General features: G+C 38.1%; 1 pseudogene; it reads right to left on the reverse strand.

Annotated features, from left to right (window-relative positions):
• Positions 1–9,115: 9,115 nt before the first annotated feature.
• On the reverse strand, positions 9,116–18,135 carry LOC141839546 (uncharacterized protein At5g49945-like; annotated as a pseudogene).
• Positions 18,136–20,062: the final 1,927 nt, after the last annotated feature.

A 20,062-nucleotide genomic window follows, 5' to 3' on the forward strand; every position in this document is an offset into this window, starting at 1 on the left:
TCTCGGGGCGTGACAACTCACCCTTAACATATCAACCATTTTGTTTGGTCTTTATTCACTAACTCTGTTGATATTAATCGACTAAACTAGATAATTTTGAGATTGAATCCTATGGCTCTAAACTTCGTCATGCTCATCGTGTAAAGACATCATCACTTGACTATGTCATTAGTCAACTATATATCTTCCATTAGTTGAATGGTTTTGAATAATTTATCTTTGACCAATACTTCTGATGACTTTGTCATTAGTCAATTGAATGTTGATCATGAATTGACTGCTCCCCTGACTTTATCTTTAATTGTGTCTAACTTTATCTGTAATTGTGTTATTGATAATCATTATTTTGTCACAACATTTAGACTTACAAATTCATGATTTTAATCCTCTCATTGGTTTAGATTCACGTTTATATCATCTTTTTACGAGTTGGATTCATTCTTGAACTTTGAGGTAAATTATCTCATATTTGCGGTATTTGACGCTAATATTTGAATGTGATCTTTATAGGCAATGAAGGTGCCAAGGACTCGAGTCAAATCGATTCAAATTGAATTCAAAGCTAAGTTTAAATGAAGAAATCCAATCTGGTCTAATCTGGATTGTTCATCTACGATTAAGACTGATTTAAGTCATTCATCACGATCTAGTCCATCCAAGTCAAATATAGGATAGATCAACATCATGAATCTAAATCTGAGCCTTTGAATCGGATCTAGATGGACTTCCACAATTGGATCAGAGCTGGCTTAATTTCACCCATTGATGGAGATCTAAATCAAGCGACGGAGATTCAAAGGTAGGGATGTAATCGAACCGAGCTGAGTCGAATAATAAGAGTCTCGAGCTCGAGTTCAATTCATTTTTTTCTAAGCTCGAGTTCGATTCGAACTTTAATTCTTACGCTTGAGCTCGGCTTGTAATAAAATTAAATAGTTCGTGAACGGCTCGAACTCGGTTCAAAAAAGGTTCGTTTTAAAGTTAATTAAACGAATTCAGTTCGAGCTTGGTTCAAAAATAGTTCGTTTAAAAGTTAAACGAGCTGAGGCCGCTTAGCTCGTTAATATATAATATTTATAATTCATGTAATATCTTCCTGCATCGTGACCAATTACAGTTTCTCGTTGCAATTTCACAAGAGGCCATCAACAAGCAGAGGTGCACGCTACGAGCAAAGCTTCATTCATCTTCATCGTCGCCGATCACCAGAGATCCAATCATCACTAGAATCAAGGGGATTTCCCTTTCCTATCCACCTCATCCAAACTCCGGTGATCCATCTTCTATTCATCCACAATCGCCCAGAACAGATGGCTTCATCAATCGTCATCCAATGATCAATCTCATCTTCTTTCTCTTCCACCGGAGTTCCGCCATCGTCTTCCACATCCACACACCACCAGAACTAGGTCAAGGTGATTCCTTTCCTAATGTCCGATCCATCTTCCACCAAGGTTCAAGGGATTTTCCTGCCTCGTCTTCAACTCACTGTTGTCATCACCACCACCATCACTACCGACCGACACCCATCGCTATCGACGGAGCTTGTGGAGGAGAAAGGGTTTCCCTGCTGCTTCAAAAGATGATTCGCTATCACCTTACCTTAATGCGATCCACTATCAATTCCACAACAAATAGAGTTACTACTACCGAGCTCCAATCATCCTCATCGAGCTTCTTATCTTCCCCGAATTCTGATCCAGCAAGCCAAGGGGTGCTCTAGTTTGAGTTGTAAGCTCGTTTTGATCTATTGAATTCTCCATCGCTACTGTGTAATCCTTTCTATTTGATCAAATTCATGTTATGTTCCATTACCGCACATATTCCCTTTGAAATTGAATTAGACTTTGGTTAAATGATTTGTATCGATTAATCTAGTATTAACGTTTCATGTGTGGTGGTGTTTCAATAGTGGATTAGGATAGGTTATTAGGTTACTCTAAAAAAAATGATAAATCTCAATCAGTCTTATGGACTCAATGGGGGTGGCCGGTGTCCCACGAAAGTTTTCCACCGACCACCAGGGTAAATCGGGAAGCGCATACGGCAGCCAATCCAGATGTCTAACATCGAAAATTCTTGCAAATACGTCGTAGCTAGGGATGGTGTTTCAATGGTGTCCTACCATTGCCTTGGGGACTATTAGGTTACTCTCAATTTCATGAATTGAGTTTCCTTCGTGATTTAATTTCTTTAATTTTTATTTGATTCAAGTAGGATAGAGTAGAATACGTTTAGTTAATTGCTTGAGTTTCGTTAATTGCTTCTTGCTTCTTAAATTCGTATCATCGTAGTTTAAGTTAGATTAGGTTGTCATTCATTAATCGTTTCTAGCATTTACAGCTTTAAACCCAAAACTCCAACCCAATAAATCAAGTCGATCTTGAGAATTATCATCTGGTCATTACATTCGTTAGGAGACGATCCGAGTTACTCTATACTACACTAGTATAAAGAGGGGGATCGGTATTTTATTTGATCTCATATCATGACAAATACGCGTTTAACAAAATTTACTCACTCCCCTCATGCCAAGATCACCAACATCGATCAACGTGAGGTTAAGAGATTTTTCTTCCTCCGGCGATCGTTCATTCACCTTTCCTCCATCAATGCAATCCACCAAGGCTTTTCCTTTCGTCTCCAGCGCTCATCTTCAACCCGACACCACCTCCATTCATAGCATCTGATCGGCAATTGTCGTTCTCGACGTTCCTTACAATCGCAACCTTCTTCTTCCTCGACCATCGCCAATCATTTTCACTTTTGATCATCGCATCTGATCTTGATGCCGATCAAGGAGCTTTCATCACCACTAGGACTACCAAGTTCTAGGGATTTTCTTGCTTGGCCAAACCTTAATCCCATCCTTCTTCACAACATCGGATCAACTCCAACTTCATCAGCGAACATCACCACTAGACAGCAACCGAGCTTCCTCTGTACTTCTCCAAGCTGGGTTGTAAGCTTAATTCTGATCTAAAGATTTGAATGTAAATTTTCCCATGCAATTTAATTGTCGAATATGACGAGTTCAATTCCTCCATGCATTTGAATTTGAATCTGATTGAGGTCAATTTGGTTTGTTGTTCTCCGATTACTATTTGTGCCATTTACATTTGAATCTTTGCTTACCTAGTTAATTGTAATTGTTTCATGATGATCCCTATTTAGATTAGATCCATATCCAGATCGCTTGTTCTTCTTTGAATTCCATGAATTGTGTCATAATGGTAGTGTAGGTTGATTGAGTTTCCATTAAGAGCACAATTAGGTTTTCTTTATTTCAATTGTCTATTTCATTATTAATAAAAAAATCTCATTCAAAATATAAAAACTCCCAAAATTAATTATGAATAAATTCAATCCTAAGATTTATCACTCGTCGATTGCATTCTTTATGAGAGATGATTCAGACCATTTCTCTATACTGTATTAGTTTAGAGGGGATTTTGATAATTTTGTTTGATTTTATTTCACGATAAAATTGGATTGATCAATTATCCTTTGACCAAATTTATTGTTGACTTTGCCCTCGATTAATTATCAATAGTATATCAATCAACCGAGCTTGATTTATCCTTTGTAAATTTACAATTATCAATCACCTATTAAGGAAACATTAGTTACTGAGCTTTGGATAAAATAAATCTCATCAATCATGCAGATCAGTCGACTAGTAAAGTATATAATCAATTGATTAGTCTATTAACTTTGACCTTGAAATACCTATTTCTTAGCTAAGTCATCACCTAACTTGACCCTTGCCAATATTGTAGGTCACTCCCTCACATCTCATCTGCCATAAGTTCATCTCCTAGAGTTTATCTCTACTCGGTATTCGATCATCCTCCATCTACTGAGACATCTCATCTACATGGTATCTGATACATCTTGACTTACTAGAACTTTACCTACCAACACTTATTGGGTTTCATGTTCCTGCTTGCACCTACAAAACTTTACTTAACAAAAATTTGATCAATTTTGATCCTTTTTGAATTTTTGTTAATTTTATTGGTCACTTACCATGTTAATGTCAAAAATAACTTGCATTTGCACACTTAACATAAAATATTAATCCAATATGATAGTGTCTATGAAACTAACCTTAAAACTTTTACCAACTACATCGAACTCTAGTTCAATTCGTTAGTGTCTACTTGCTTCAACACCTAAAATTTCCAAAATTAAAAAAGAAAGGCATGTACCAACTCTACAGGAAACTAATAGACTACTTCTTGTGAATTTAGATCACTTTTGATCCATATAATAGGTTATGTCCATAATTGTTACATGAATTTAAAATATGCAAAGGAATGTAAATTGTTTGATATTTTTTAAAATCTATAAATCATTTTTGAAAAATTATGTTAGTTTATTTCTTTTTAATTTTTTTTTTATAATTTTGATTTAAACCTTATAACTTATGTAATAATTTTAGCTAAAATTGCTATAAAAATTTGCTTAGAGCTCATTTAGAATGGTTAGATATCTCATCTAGGTCACATGAAGTTGCAATGTGTTTAGGATAAAGTTGATATAAAAATTATATTGATAAGTGCCTTTTTATTAGTAATTTATTAATTTTTATTAATGTTCCGGCTCCTTACCGACGACAGCTGAATCACCAGACAAGGGGAAGGCCGTGTCACCCGAGGTTTCCACAGCGGAAGAGAAAGGACCTGCGAAGGGGGCACTGAACGCACGGATTAGCTGGGCGCCGGGGGATCACCGGCGTGGCCACTCCGACGCTCAAGTCAGACCCAAAAAATGCAAGTGTACCCTCCGGATTCAAGATTGGTTGAATGTCGTACTTGTGAGGTTTATATAGAGCGAGGGGGAGCGATGCTTTGGATCCCGCGGCCTGGGATTGGAGGAGATGGCGAGATCTACGGATCTGATGTGTGACAGATTCTAAAATCAGACGGCTCTTCTACATATCTTATCTTCTTTGGAGGGTTGCGATTGTCTGGGACTCGACAATGAGATTGGATTATATATCTAAATCGCCTCCCGCGGATAAGTTTGGTGAAGGAGCCTTGATCGTTATCCGTTAGTATTATCTCCGCGTCGGGCGTGACCGATATGTAGGGTTGAGATGCGCTGATGTAGAATATTCCTAGCCGTGTAGGTAGGCGGGTCTTCTTCCGATCTCCTTGTGTGTTTTGTGGTGGAAGAGATTAATAGGAAGTCCTTCCTTCGAGGTGGGGCCAAGCTGCTACACCCAGGTGTTAGCCCCTGCTGTGACCGTCGAGCCTTGAGGTCGGCGTACGAGGTGATAGTCTGGTCTAGAGGTTGGGTTGTGATGTAGTGACCTGGTCCTGAGGTCGGCTTATGATGCGGCGACCTGATTGTGAGGTCGGCTTATGCTGCGGCGACCTGGTCATGAGGTCGGCTTTTGGGTGTAGTTTTACTTCCCTGATAGTTGTGAGATATCGGGCGGATCTGAAGGAGCTAGGCTGGTGTAATGGCCTTACTTTTGTCCTGGCTGGTAGGTGGGCTGGGGGCTGTTGTGCCTACTTGAGTTTGCCGGATGTCAATAGCGCAGACGTACAATCCCTTAGCGAGGTCGGTTGTATAGTCTGTGTAGGGCGTTATCCCTAGCTGTAGGGGGGGTGTATCTGAGATGTTGAGGTATGTGCCGATTTCGAGGCTAGGTGGGCCCCCGGTAGTTCTTCTCCTGGGGACAGGTCAGGGTTGTTGGTAGGACTTCTCCGCCCTGGGGGAGGTGATTCTCCTGCCTGAGATTTGGGTTTAAATCCCCTTCCTCTCCTCCTAGGGGATGTGGGTTTTCCTTGCTGGCTGTTCCGTCCTTGCCACGTGTCTTCTGAGGGACTCTCTTTATCTTAAGTGTTTTGCCCATATCATTCCATCCGGATCAATTAATACTTAAATCACATATCACACTTTCATATTTATCAAATTATACACCTCTTTTTAAAAAAAAATATTCCTCTCTTTATACACCTGCTTATTCAACCCACCTAAGTCACTGAAGCACATTTAAAATCTTAAAAAATAAAAAAAAATTATAGGGTTTTGAAAGCACTATTTATCTCATTTTACAATAGCTGAAATTTTTCAAAACCTCATAATGGACTAAATAGGGTGTAGAATCAAGATTGGATGACATAATTATACAAGAGAATCCTAAAAATATATTAGTCTTGATTTGTATCTAATAAGTTTAAGTTCATTAATGAGTTTTGATTAAAAATTATTGATAGGGTTATATAATGTCTAGATTCAGAAATTTTGAACATGATCAACTTCACAAATCTTAGGAATACATAGGTGGTGATATTCAATGAATATGATAAATCTAAGTGTATCAGTGACTTTGTAATAAAATTATATAAGATTGGGTTATTTTTTAAAAAAACTCACAATAGGTTAAATAGAGTATGAAATAAAGGTTCGAGAGTAAGGTTACACTCAAGAGAGTCTTAAGAATACATTAGTCTTGAGAATCTACTAACTCTAAAGTCATCAGTGAATTTTGGTTAAAACTCATAGATGATTAATCACATTCTAATCAATCCAAATTATGATCAATGCACTCTTAAAAGCCTTTTGAGTTTCACCATGTCTTTAAATCTTAATTCCACAGCCTAAATAACATATTGTGAATTTTTAAATTTTAAATAACTTTATGTAATTTTAACACAAACTCATTATTGGATTTAAGTTTATCATATTCACTCAACAATAATACAAATATGTTTCTAGTACTCTCTTGACTCTGATCGTGCCTAAAATTTTAAATTTTGGATAATATACGACTATTAATAAATTTTAACCAAAATTCACTAATGACCTTAAGAACATAAATCAATTCAAATCAAGATCAATGTACTTTTAGGAGTCTCCTAAATCTCACAATGCTCTCAAATCTTAATTACACAACCTAAATAGTATGTTGTGGATTTCTAAAATTTAAACAACTTTGTGTAATTTTGACACAAACTCACTATTAAACTTAAGCGTATCATATTCACTCAACAATTGCATGAATGCATTTCTAAGACTCCCCTTGACTCTGACCATGCTTAAAATTTTAAATTTTGGACATAATACAACTATCATTGAGCTTTGGTCAACTCATTGGTGGTCGTACAAACAATGAAATCTGAAATTATGAGAATGGTGAGGCTCAAGAGACTCCTAGGAGTAGATTTATCATAGTTTGGATTGATTCTGATGTGGTTAAGGACATCAATGAGTTTTAGCCAAAACAAACTGATAGTTATACATTGTCCAAATTTTAAAATTTTGAGCATGGCTAGAGTTGGCAAAATCCTAAGAACACATTAGTGTTTTGTTGAGTGAATATTATGTCTAAGTCTAATAGTGAATTTATGTCAAATTTATTGAAAATTATATAAATTTTAAAAATCCGCAACAACTTATCTAGGGTGTAAAAACTAATATGGGAGGGCATGGTGAGACTCAAGAGGCTTATAAGAGTGCATTGGTCATGATTTGGATTGATTCAAATGTGATTAATCATTAATAAATTTTGACCAAAACTCACTAATAATAAACTTATAAGATGTCATCTAAATCAAAACTAATGTATTCTTGGGACTTTTGAGTGCAATCATGTTCTCAAACCTTTATTTCACACCCTATTTAACCTATTGTGAATTTTAAAAAAAAAATCAAAATCCAATCTTATATAATTTTATTATAAAGTCACTAATAAATTTTGATTTATTATATTCACTTAACAATCACTTTGAGTATTCCTACGATTCTTGAGAATCTAAACATGTTCAAAATTTGTGAATCTTGACTCTGTTCAACGGTCAAACCTCATTAATAACCTTAGGAACTCATTAATAGGCTTAGGCTTGTAGATTCAACTCATATCAAAATCAATGCATTTTCTGTAAAAGGTAGAATTCGTCATCTCAATGGCCTCACACAGTCGGCCCCACGACCATTTGTGAGGAGGTAAATCGAGAAACTATAGTTGGTCACGATGGAGGAGGGTATTAACTCGACTTTGTCGAGATTCGGACTCTTATCCTCTTCTGTAACTCTGCTCCGTCGTAACCAACTCAGTTTAACCTATTATGATTTTTTTTAAAAAAAAATAAAATCCAATCTTATATAATTTTATTATAAAGTCACTAATAAATTTTGATTTATTATATTCACTTAACAACATCACTTAAGTATTCCTACGATTCTTAACATGTTCAAAATTTGAGATTCTAACTCATATCAAAATCAATGGATTCTTTTTTACACATAAATGAAATTGAGAAGTTATAGTTAAATTCAAATCCTTACCCTCTTTTACAACTCTATTTCATCATAACTAACTCAGCTACCAAGGCAAATCAATACATTCTTGAAACTCTTTTAGGTATAACCATTTCCTCCAATCTTGATTCCATATTCTATTTAGCCCATTATGAGATTTTAAAATTTTTAACTTTTTTTTAAGGGAGACCAATAATACTTTCAAATTTCAAAATCCTATAAAACATGATCTATGACTCAAATGAATCAAAGCACGTAAAAGGAGAGGAATATTTTAAGAAAGAAATATGTGAATTAATCAATATAAAAATATAATACGTGATTTGAGTATTAATAAAAGTCAAATGTACGATTCAATAAATTGCTAAATTTTTTTTATAAATGTACATCCACTAATAATCCTATGAAAATGAGGCCTTTTCAAATACTAAAACAAACAAGCACCTTTCACTAATTTGCCATCATAAATCCGGCAAAACGGAGAAAACCAAAGACGTAACGTGAATGAGATCTTTAAAAAACAAAAAAAGCAAGTAATTATGCATAAGAAGCGAGTAACATTTATTACATGAAACCCGGATGGACAATATTTAGACAATTAGGCTTAATGAAACTATATGAAGACCCTGTTTTCTAAGGAAAAAGATCACCAATCCTAATTCTGCTATAATGTAGATACACGACTGTTAAACAGAACAATAGCAATGCTTTATCCTCCCGCTTTGAACCGTACAGATACAAAAGAGCATAACTTTGGAGATTGACCTGCAGAGAGTATAGCAGCCGAGGGCTTCATCCTCCTCGTAAAACAACATATTGCTGATGTGCCTCTAAATCTACATTTTCGTAAAAAAATGGTATTGATATAACCAACAAAATCAAAAACATTTTGAGAATAACAACGCAGCCTGCACAAATGAGTTCATAATACTTGCTAAAATTCCTATGTCGCAAGCGGCGGCAGCACCTCTATCATTCCACCAGGGCCGCCGAGAAGGATGGCATAATCGTGGCAAAGCAAAATAAGAATGTGTTATCGTGAAGGATTGTAGAAAGTGGCAGGGCACAAGAAGGCAGACTAAGGTGTCTAAGACTTAGCGTCGGAGCATCTTAACTTTCGGTCCCGACTTCAGTTGCCGAGCTTGTTCTTTCTCCTCTTTCTTACGAATTGCCACAGAATTAAGTCTGGACTCAACCTCTTCCATCAATTTTTTCTTTTCAGCCTTCTTCTTTTGCAAGGCTTCCTGTCTTATATTCTGTAGTTCCTTGTGTGCCTCTTGGGCTGCCTTTATTCTAGCTGCTTCTGTCTTTGAGCGAGCCTGAAATACGTGCACAAACATACATCAGGGAATTCAGTGAGTTACAAATTGCACACAGTGAACAAGCAAGGTAACTTACATGAGAACTTAGTTTGTATCGCCCGATCAGATCGATATAGTATGGCACAAGAGCAACCAGTCGTGTCATGTCAGACATGTTCACAGCATCTGGTAGCACAAATTTGAAGATAAGACTCTTTTTGCGGGATCCTGGATTTTGATCAGAGAAATGTAGTGAGACAAACCACTTTCCAAATTTCTCAAACACATTATTGCCGAAAACCTGTAAGGCAAGGACCATAAATCAGCATCTCAGAACACAAGGCATTAATTAGTTCAACTGATTTTGTTATTAGAAAAATAAAACTTGAAAAGGTCGTTCAAGAAATTTCCTTTGACATGTTCCAAATGCAGTACAATTCTTTACAACCTGCTGTGGATATCCTGAACGTTAAGATATCAATCGGCATAATCATGTACAGACCATTGTGCATGATAAATGCAAACTTAGCCACTCACTAAAGAATAATTACAACTGATGAAAGATGCAAAGTTACAACTTTTCATAGTCAAATAATCACATATCAGTCCATCCTCAAGGTCATGATAGCTGTGCAAAATAAGAGGGAAATTATATTATTATTTTTGAGGCATTAGGTGAAAAAAAAAACCTATTAGAGGATAAAATGAGACAGTATGACACTAGTTTCTGTTGAAGTATGGAGAGACGTCTGTGTATACTTTAAAACCATAAACAAGATATCCATCAAATCAGTTATAACTTTCATTAATATGTCCTTTTGTGGCAATTTATACTCTAAAGATTAACATCCTAGAAAGTTGATTTGCTTATCTGCTTCTTGTCATCACAATGACAATAGAATTTTTATTATACTGATAAAAGAGAAAGAAACATAATTATATTAAGATTACTATAAAACATATAGTGAAGCACAATGTAGACTAAAAGAGCACAACATAGATGTATAGTCCAAGCAATCTTATAATTACTCTTCCAAAGGCATTCACTCCACCATCCCTTATCAGAAAGATTAATTTTAATGCATGTTTGTTTGACTTACTAATTTATCTAAATATTAATTCAATTTTAAATGAGAAATATTAGTTCAATTTTTAAGTGAGAAAAATATTTGAGACTCCACCCTTTGTATATTGAGTTTATCACAGTCATTTTCTTTGATTTTAGTTCTAATAGATTTATCCTTAGACAATTGTATCAAAAATTAAATAAATTCAAGGATCAATTTTTTAAGAATTAAAAGGAGAAAGATAATAGACCATTTCCTCATTGGAAGGGAGGACCAAGCAAAAATAGAAACATCTTCCAAAACAAAGTAGTGATATAATTGTTCTTTATGCTCAGAAACTAACGAAGGTGTTAAGTGTTAACAATTCATATTCAATCATGTCCTCTTTAGTGAGAGAGAATAATGCGAATGAAAATTAGAAATTTTAGATTTTAAAACTTTTTCTGATACATCTTCTTGCTTAGAAGGTTAAGGCGACTTAAAATTAGTAAGATGTAGGTTAATTTTGGTTCAAGTTTAATTTAATATAGGTTTCATTCCTAATATGTAATTTGCTTCATTTCCTTATTTACTTGAACTCTTTTAGAAATAGGATTATTTCTCTAGAAAATTTTTAGGCTAATAAGTAAATATCACATAGCTTTAGCATCCCTCCAGATTTCATCCCATTGCTATTAAATGGATAATAACACCTAGCAATGTGCCAACTCGGATAAGTTGCACATTAAATATATCCACCATACATTTTAATAGACTTCACTCGTTAAACCTCTTAACCCAATTTAAACTCAAGCCCACTTATCAGATACGTCTTACCACCTCGTCGATCCCCCAAGTCAAATCATAAACATAAGTGATGTGGTAGAAATCTACCCCGCACCTCGGAGCGATGACGGGCAGAAATCTATCTCGCACCGCAAAGCGATGGCATCCAAGCTTTCTCCTTATGACATAGTCGACTCTGCGAAGAATAACATGCATCAAAGGGCTCACCGGGAGTTGCCCAACGAGGCTCCTCCGATGCTTAAATTAGATCCAAGAGGAAAAATAGAGTAAAACAGATTAGATAAATAAAGAATAACATCACCTCTCTTATATACAAATAGAAGAGGTGTGCGGGATGGCGCTTTCTCAAGAGGCAAACCTCATCATCCAAGGGACACACCTCACCAAAGGACATACTCCTTTATTCGTTACCACAAGTCTCAGTACAGACAAAGATCTACACGTACTCAGGCTCGAGCTCCCAAGTCCTCACCTTCTGGGTGGCAGAAAAACAGGGCACTTGGACTCAGGTTCCTGAGTGCTTTCGGCTCCTCAAGTACTCTAGCACCTAAGTAATTTGGCAGATCAGTAGGTCAACAACTTGAATCAGCTAGGCAAGTTGGCTTAGCTCGGCTCAGCTTGGCCAAGTGTACCTCGATAATGCTGACTCAGCCAGGTGACTAGGCTAGCTCAAGGTGGGACCACGTTGGCACGTCCTGTTGACCTGGACCAGGCTGGATACGGACTCTAGGTTGGATACTGACCATATCATGAGTCTCCCCTCCAAGTTGAGTTGAGGAGCTATAACGTGCGAGACTCGATTAGAGTGTTTAAGTCAGCAGGATGCAGGAGTGGGCCTAAATAACTGGGTTTGATACAGTCGAACTAGTGAAGAACTAGAGGGAAGTTTTCCCTGATAGCAGAACCAAAAGGGCGAAAGACCGAGCAAGGGAGGTCGGCCATTAGTAGCAGAGCTAAAGGGGGGAAAGATATTAATTATATTCAACATTAAACAAATACAAGCAAACTTGATGTGAAGATGCCGACTCTAGAGCCTAATGAGGTTAGGGCAAAAGCTCGATCCGTGATTAAGTCCTAGTTGGGAGAGTATGATAAATCGACCCTCTGAGAGGGAATGGAGAGCTCGATATACGACTATGCCGATTTGGGAGAATAGGTGGCAACTGCCTCTGACAAAGTATGTTGGAGACGACTTTGTCCATGGTAGAGAGTTTATTGGCGACTCTGTCCCTAATAGAGGATATGTTAGAGGTGACTCCATTCCTAACATTGGACTAGAAAAATTTAGAAGCGACTTTATCCCAAACAAAGAAAAATTTAGAGGCAACTCCGTCCCAAATGAAGGAAATATAGAGGCAATTCTGTCCCAGACAGTGGAAAATTTAAAGGCAAGATGATAGAAATATTGTGGCGACTCTATACCAGACAGAAGAAAATTTGAAAACAATTCTATCCGAGACAGAGAAAATATTAAGACAATTCTGTCCCGGACAAAGGGAAATTTAGAGGTGACTTTGTCCTAGATAGAGAAAAAAAATTTAAGAACCTACCATGACAAAAAAAATAACAGATAGGCAAGGAGGATGCTTTGATTGAATGAATTGGGAAGACCATCGAAGTGGTCACTGTTGTTCTTTCCTTCAACCTTCACATCTTCAACCTCGACGTCTTTCGCTCATTTTCCCATAGACGACGCTAAAATGATGCTGCAAAAATTTACCCTGCACATCGAAGTAATGATGTGAAAGAAATCTACCTCGCACCACAGAGTGATTATATCGAAGTTTTCTCCTTATGACATAGTCGACTCTGTGAAGAATAACACACATCAAAGGGCTCACAACGAGTTGCACAGCGAGGTCCCTTAGATGCTTAAATCAAATCCGAGAGGAAAAATAGAGTAAAACAGATCGAATAAATAAAGAATAACATCACCTCTCTTACATACGGAGAGAAGAGGTGCAAGGGATGGCGTTTTCCCAAGAGACACCTCATCATCCAAGGGACGCACCTCACCAAAGGGGGCACCTCCCCAAAAGGTGTACCCCTTTGTCCGTTATCACAAGTCTCAATCCGCATAAAGATTCACACATACTCGGGCTTGAGCTCCTGAGTCCTCAACTTCCGGGTGGCCGAGAGATAGGGTACTTGGACTTAGGTTGCTAAGTGCTTTTGGGTCCTCAGGCACTCTAGCACCCAAGCAGTTCAGCAGATCAGCAAATCAACAAGTCGGATCAACTCAACAACTTAGCTTAGCTTGACCACCGGGTAATAGTGACTCAACAAAGTGACTGAGCTAGCTCGAGATGGGACCACGTAGGTGCGTCTTACTGACTTGGAGCAAACTCAATACTGACTGTATCAATAAGGATAAGAAAGATGAAAGAATCATCACTAGACACATCAAAACAAATATCCCTAACTAATGTTTAATGCTAGGTTAAATCCAAATACATTCCTCAAATGTGTACCCACGATTGAGGATTATTTTGATTTGCCAAAAAGAAGTTCATTGGAGCTATTAAGAAATTTTAGAAAAAGGATTCAGCACAAACAAGAACTCATTACAAAATGGAATTCGATGAGAGCAAGATTAACCAAAAAAAATCATGTCGACATACTTTTGAAACTGATTGTATAGTAAGTAGAATAATTATAAAAAAAATATCCCTAAGTGCAATGGAGTGCTTAAGTAAATTTGAGGAACTTTGCATGTGCAGTGAGGCTAGAAAGACCCTAAACCAGTTGTTATTCACTTCAACGACAAATTTAGATAAAAAAAACAAAAGAAAACTATGTTATTTCCCCTAGTTGATTAAAAGAAGTCCACCACAAAGACATAGAGCTTGACCAAAGCCTTCACATTTTGACATGCCCCTCCCTTTGAATCACACCATTCTATAGGGGCATCCTAAACATAAAACTCCATTAACCCAATCTGTCCTGGAATTGTCATCCAATGAGTAGAAGGAAACCCACATAACTAGAGAAGGATAGAGACGCCTAACCTAACTCAAACTCGAACCAAAACATGCAATATTATAACTGTCATTGTGGATCATGTAACATCAAAATGCCTACACAGAGTCCTATCTATAAAATCCTAGTATGACCATGAACATAAATTTACATACTCCCCAACTCTAGAAAGTGATAGAGACATTGATCTCATTGACGAAATCTTAGAAGTTAAAAGAGGTGAATGAGAAGCTATACAACTAAAAATATAATTTTCTAAATTCCAACTCACATCAAATCCTCACCTAAATCATTACAAAATAGCGTGGGTAGATCAAACTTTCCTCTCAATCACATAAAGACATCTGGTCCCTATAAAGCTTTGTGCGACATCCTCCCCATGAACATCACATCTATCATCCTCAATAGCCTATGGCTCACATTACGGTAGAGAAAACACCTATGTTTTTAAACACAATAGGCAAAATGTTACCCGTCAACCTAACCTACTTAAACCAAGATTCTTCAAGGTAGCCTCTTCACCTTCTTAGACCGTCTCAATTTGAAAAAGAAGAGAAAGATTCAGAAATTGATAATATCCCTAGTAGCCTAGGTCCTTAATGTTAGCCTCAGTACGTCACTAGAACAACGCCCCTTAAGAATTTAGATGAACATCAAAATATAACTCCTGAAGAGTTAAGGAATTACCACCTTTGCACATGATTAGCATGCAATAAAGCTCATTCCCCAATCACAATTGCCAAACCTCCCCCACTACCATATAAACCTGGGAACACACTTGAACTAAATAAGCAAAGCAAAGGACTCCTAGAGAAAAGCTTTATTAGAGAAAGGATGAGTTCTTATGTTGGTGAGAATGTACATTGATAGTTATACCATCAACAAAATCATTTTTTGTTGGCATTTTCGACTTGATAGTTAGAGTTAAATGGTCCTACAAGATTAACCTATGCAATGGAATTAGGGTAGGGGATGAGCAAAAAACTGGTTTTAAAACACAAAATCAATTATATGAGTGGTTAGTCATGCTCTTTAAACTTTTAAAGCCCCAAGCACATTCATGAGGGTCATAGGACAATTTTTTGAAGTCTACATTGATAACATCCTAATATATAACAAAAATCATTCACGTAGAACACATCCACCTAGTCCTTGACCCTTCGGATCGAAAAGTTATTTGTCAACCTTACTCCTTACAACCCTAGGTTCTCAAGATTCTTGAGTGTGTAGAGGGCATTTTAAAAAATAAAAGAAAAATGGCAATAAAGGATTGACCTCAACTCAACACCCTTCAAGAGGCTCAAAACTTGCATGGGTTTATGACCTATAGTTGTTTTATTAGGAACTTTAGTGTCATTGTGGTTCCCATCATAAATTTTCTTGAAAAGGGGAGTTTCACGTGACTAAGTTTTCACCTCTAGCCTTTCAAGAAATCAAAGGATGACTAAAGCCCTTTCATCAAACATCCTACCCTTTCTAAACTATTCAAGGTAGCGAATGAAGTGTCTACGTAGAAATTAGAGGTGCTTTAAACCAAGAAGGGCACCCCATTGCCTTCTTTAGCTAATATCTCAATAAGACTCAATAGTTTTACTCCATATATAATAAAGAGTTTTACATTATTATCCAAGTTATAAGGCAAAGGTGATACTACCTCTTTTGTTGAGTTGAGTTGCTCCTCATGCTACATCAATATGAGGTGGTGGCATAAAAGAGAAAAATGGGAGGAGGTGGCACAAAAAGAGAAGAAAAATAGGAAGCATTGAGGTGGGAGTAAAGAAGAAGAATGGGAGGATGAGGTGGTGGGAGGGAGTGAGGAAGAAGAAGAGGAGGAGAGGAATGGGAGTTTGGGGAGGACAAGAGGAGGTTGTTTGGAAACCATGAAAGAAGAAGATAAGGGGGAGAGAAGAATAGAGAAAGTTACGTAAGCAAAATGGAGATGAATATGAAAGAAAATAAGATTAAATAAAAATGAAACTTTTAATTGTAGGATGTCTGTTTCAATTGGTTAGAATGGTATCTACCATATCAACTAGTATATGTATCAATAATTGTTCGACTAGTACAAAAGAAAATCTAAGCATTTGGTTCTGCTGACTAATTGAATGTGAAGATATATTTTTAAAAAATCTTAGAAAGTATAATCAACAAATAATCTTGTTCACGAACAATATTGATGGATTATCCATGACAGTTTTTTACAAGATTAAGCTGAGCTAATCTATGTCCATCCTCAATTTATTTGATCAGGCTAAAAAGGTTCTTGTATGTCTATTACTAACGAAGATTGAAGTTTATATTGGTTCATGACAATCCACTTTAGCACATGTGCTTAAATGTTCTTTTAATTCTCAAGAGTTAGTGTTTCAGCAAAAATGAAGTATATGATTCAACAACATTGAATAACTTTTAAGAGCGACAATATAGAACTATCAAATTAAGTAATTATAAACATATAAATCAACAGTGTTTCACTTTCATCATCCATTGAAATGGCTAGCGTCTATTGCGTTGATGGTTTTTGCATACTTTTACAAGACATTTTCCATATCAAAGGAAAATTTTTATAGTGATTTCAAATTTCCTAAAAATAAGAGTTGTCAAATGTGTCTTTACTGAAGTTAGTATATAATCTCCTAGAGTTTATACAGATTTTTTGTTTCTATTGAAAAACTAGCATAACATTATTACCAACAAGAAGACCAAGTTACCTGCTCAAGCACAACATCAGTGACCATATCTCCTGCGACCTCCTTTGATTCCGCTACCACCATCAGTTCATCAGCAACCCAATGTCTTCCAGCTGGAGGTGCAACAATTGCGCTTGCAAACTTCTTCAGGTCCCTCTCCCCTTTATGCATTGCGTTGGCAGTCTTCTTCCTCGCGAGAGCAAACACCACGTGGTCCATGGAGTCCTCATTCATGACCACCTCGAACGTGATTGTGTCTCTCTTTGGGAACACCAGATAGAGAGCACGGGACAGCAGGTCGTGCCTGCTCAGCAACTCCATTTTGGCGAGAATCCCCTGGCAATAGCGCCGGCCACTGGCGTAGAACTTAAACACGTCGTGGCCCTCTCTGAGAAGAAGGGGAGTGAAGTTACCGTCGCCAACGCCGAGGAGGTTGAAGTTCTTCTCCAAGATGGAATCCTTGGAAGCGAAGTTGGTGGCCCAAGAGAATGCAATGGCCTCGTTCAGGCGTCTCCCATAGAGGTAATTAAGGGAGAAAGAGACCAGAAAAACGACGAGTACGACCTCGAGGACGTAAGATCGGAGGATGATCAAGAACCGACGGGAAGAGGAAGAGGAGGGTTCAATGGCGGACGGGGAGGAGGCGGGGTGCGTTTCATTTTGGGAGAATGAACCTGGTTCCTGGGGGTGAGCAGCAGAGGGGATGCCCTCAAACTCGTCCTCGTCCCAGATCACGGAGGGGGAGGGGAGAGGTGGATCGGAGGGAGGGCTATGGTGGTCGTCCGGTGAATAGGAGCTGGAAAGGGCGGTAGTAGTGAGAGGAGAGGGAGTGGCGGGGACAACGATGTCTTCGGCGACGTCGAGATCGGGATCGAAGCCCTCGAGGTAGGCGGAGGAGTGGGAGTGGATTAGAAGGATAGAAAAGGAGGAGGAGGAGGAGGAGGAGGGCGTCGCCGACGGCGAGCTTCCGCCGGATCCGGGCCATTGGGACGCTTCGATTTTGATCTGCTGGAGGAAGATCAGAGCTGTCGAATCAAATTCCAGATCACCATCCCAAAACAGCAATTATTTTTCAGGTTGTCCACAAAGTAAAGTAAAGTAAAGTAGTAGGTTATTTAATGCAGTTGATCGGAAAAAATAAAAATGATTTAAATATTTAAATAGATTGACATACAGGATTGATATCCTGCGCGATGAGTTTACGCGACTGCGTGCACGACAGCCGACGTGGCGAGGAGTTTCACTGTTCATCTTCCACCGTGGCCGAAACGAAGCAAAATCCTACAAAATCCCGCCTCTCCCAAATCGCGCGGCCAAACCTCAAAATCGCGCGGCATCCCATCGCCGCCCTCGCCCACTGCAGCCGCGCCCTCTCCTCCATGTGACGCCTCCGCCATCGCTTCCGCCGCCAGCGAGGTCATCGAAGCACACCGCCGCCAGCCGCGCCCTCTCCTCCATGTGCCCAAAGGCATGCCTTCGGACAGCGTCCGAAGGCACCAAGCGCTGCCTCACTTCCCCTTTCAACCATCACCAAACACTCCTCTCCAGCACTCCTCATAGAGGAATTACATCGAACGACTCATCCGCTTCGGTTCCTTGCCGCCCTCGCGCCTCTCCTTCACTGATCTCCTCTCCTCCCCCGTCGCTCATCCGCTTCGGTTCCCTGCTGCCCTCGCGCCCTCTCCTTCATGTGCCCAAAGGCGGTGCCTTCGGATAGTGTCTGAAGGCACCATGCGCTGCTACAAGCTCGTCGCCGCCGTCGCTCCCCGTCCCGATCGCCGTCGTCGCACTCCTCTTCTTCCTCCTCCGCACTCCTCGTCCCCCGTCTCGATCCTCGCCAGTGAGACTCCTCTTCTTCTAAATAATTTCAATAAAAAAATAATTTCAGGATCTTCCACCTGAACGAGCGTTTGCTGATTTTGTTCTCTACAACTTGGTGCTCCACCTGGTGATCATGAACTTCCTTGGGTAGATGGAACTCTGCTATAACATTCTTCTTCCTTTTTTTTTGAGCTTGAACTATGGGACTAGAAGTTTGTTTTTCATGTTGCTGCTAATAAGATTTTGTCCGTGTTTATGGAAAATGAAAGGAACTCCATGAGTTGCAAAGTAATTTTTTTGCTAACTATTTAATAGCTAGTAATTTTGTACTTATATTGAATGATATAATATCTGCTATCTTGTTAGAAAGGTTCATGGATGAAAAAGAAAGGGGGGCTTTCATGTGGAAAATTAAGATCCTTCTCCCCTTCACGTAAGTTACGTTCTCCTTGGCCGTGCACAAAGTAAATTGGCAATAATCTTCTGTTTCTATTTATTCTATTTCATTTAAAACACTATTCAAAAGCTGTTTTTGTTTCTGGAATAAGTAAATAAAGAGAGTCATATGTTGGATGACTAAAAAACATATGGAACCAAACAACTTTCATGGATACATCAGGAACCAAACAACTAACATGCTTTGCATTGTGATATAGCCTTGAGTAGTGTTTATTGTAGAGACAAGAACCATATAATTATCCCAAATAGCTCGGTCTAACACATGATAATGTTCAGACATGTAAAAGAATGTAGTACTGTTGAGACTATTGGCCAACTTTTTTTTTTGCCTTCTCTACATCCAATTCCTCTAATGAAGTTGAAAATACATCATCTCAAGGACGATGTATTAGTTATTGAGCCACTTATCTGTATTGAAGTAATTATTATGTTTTATGCATTGACCTCCAATGAACCATGATTTCATCTTGTTGCCTAATTCTGTCATTTTTATGATTGATTGTGGTGTCTGTCTAGACACTTTGTTTATCATGATTAATTAATTGATTCATTCAATACTGCTCCACTGCATAATATCTGTCCACAAATATTAATCTAAGAAAGTTTTTCTGTTTTACAGATGGAGCACAATGGTCAAGATGAATATTTTTCGTTGTGACTTTGCCTGTGCCGAGCTTGATGGTTA

This window comes from Curcuma longa, chromosome 1 (assembly GCF_044706935.1).
Source record: "Curcuma longa cultivar G26 ecotype Majalengka, Jawa Barat chromosome 1, ITB_CL_G26_1.1, whole genome shotgun sequence".
Taxonomy (NCBI): Eukaryota; Viridiplantae; Streptophyta; class Magnoliopsida; order Zingiberales; family Zingiberaceae; genus Curcuma; species Curcuma longa.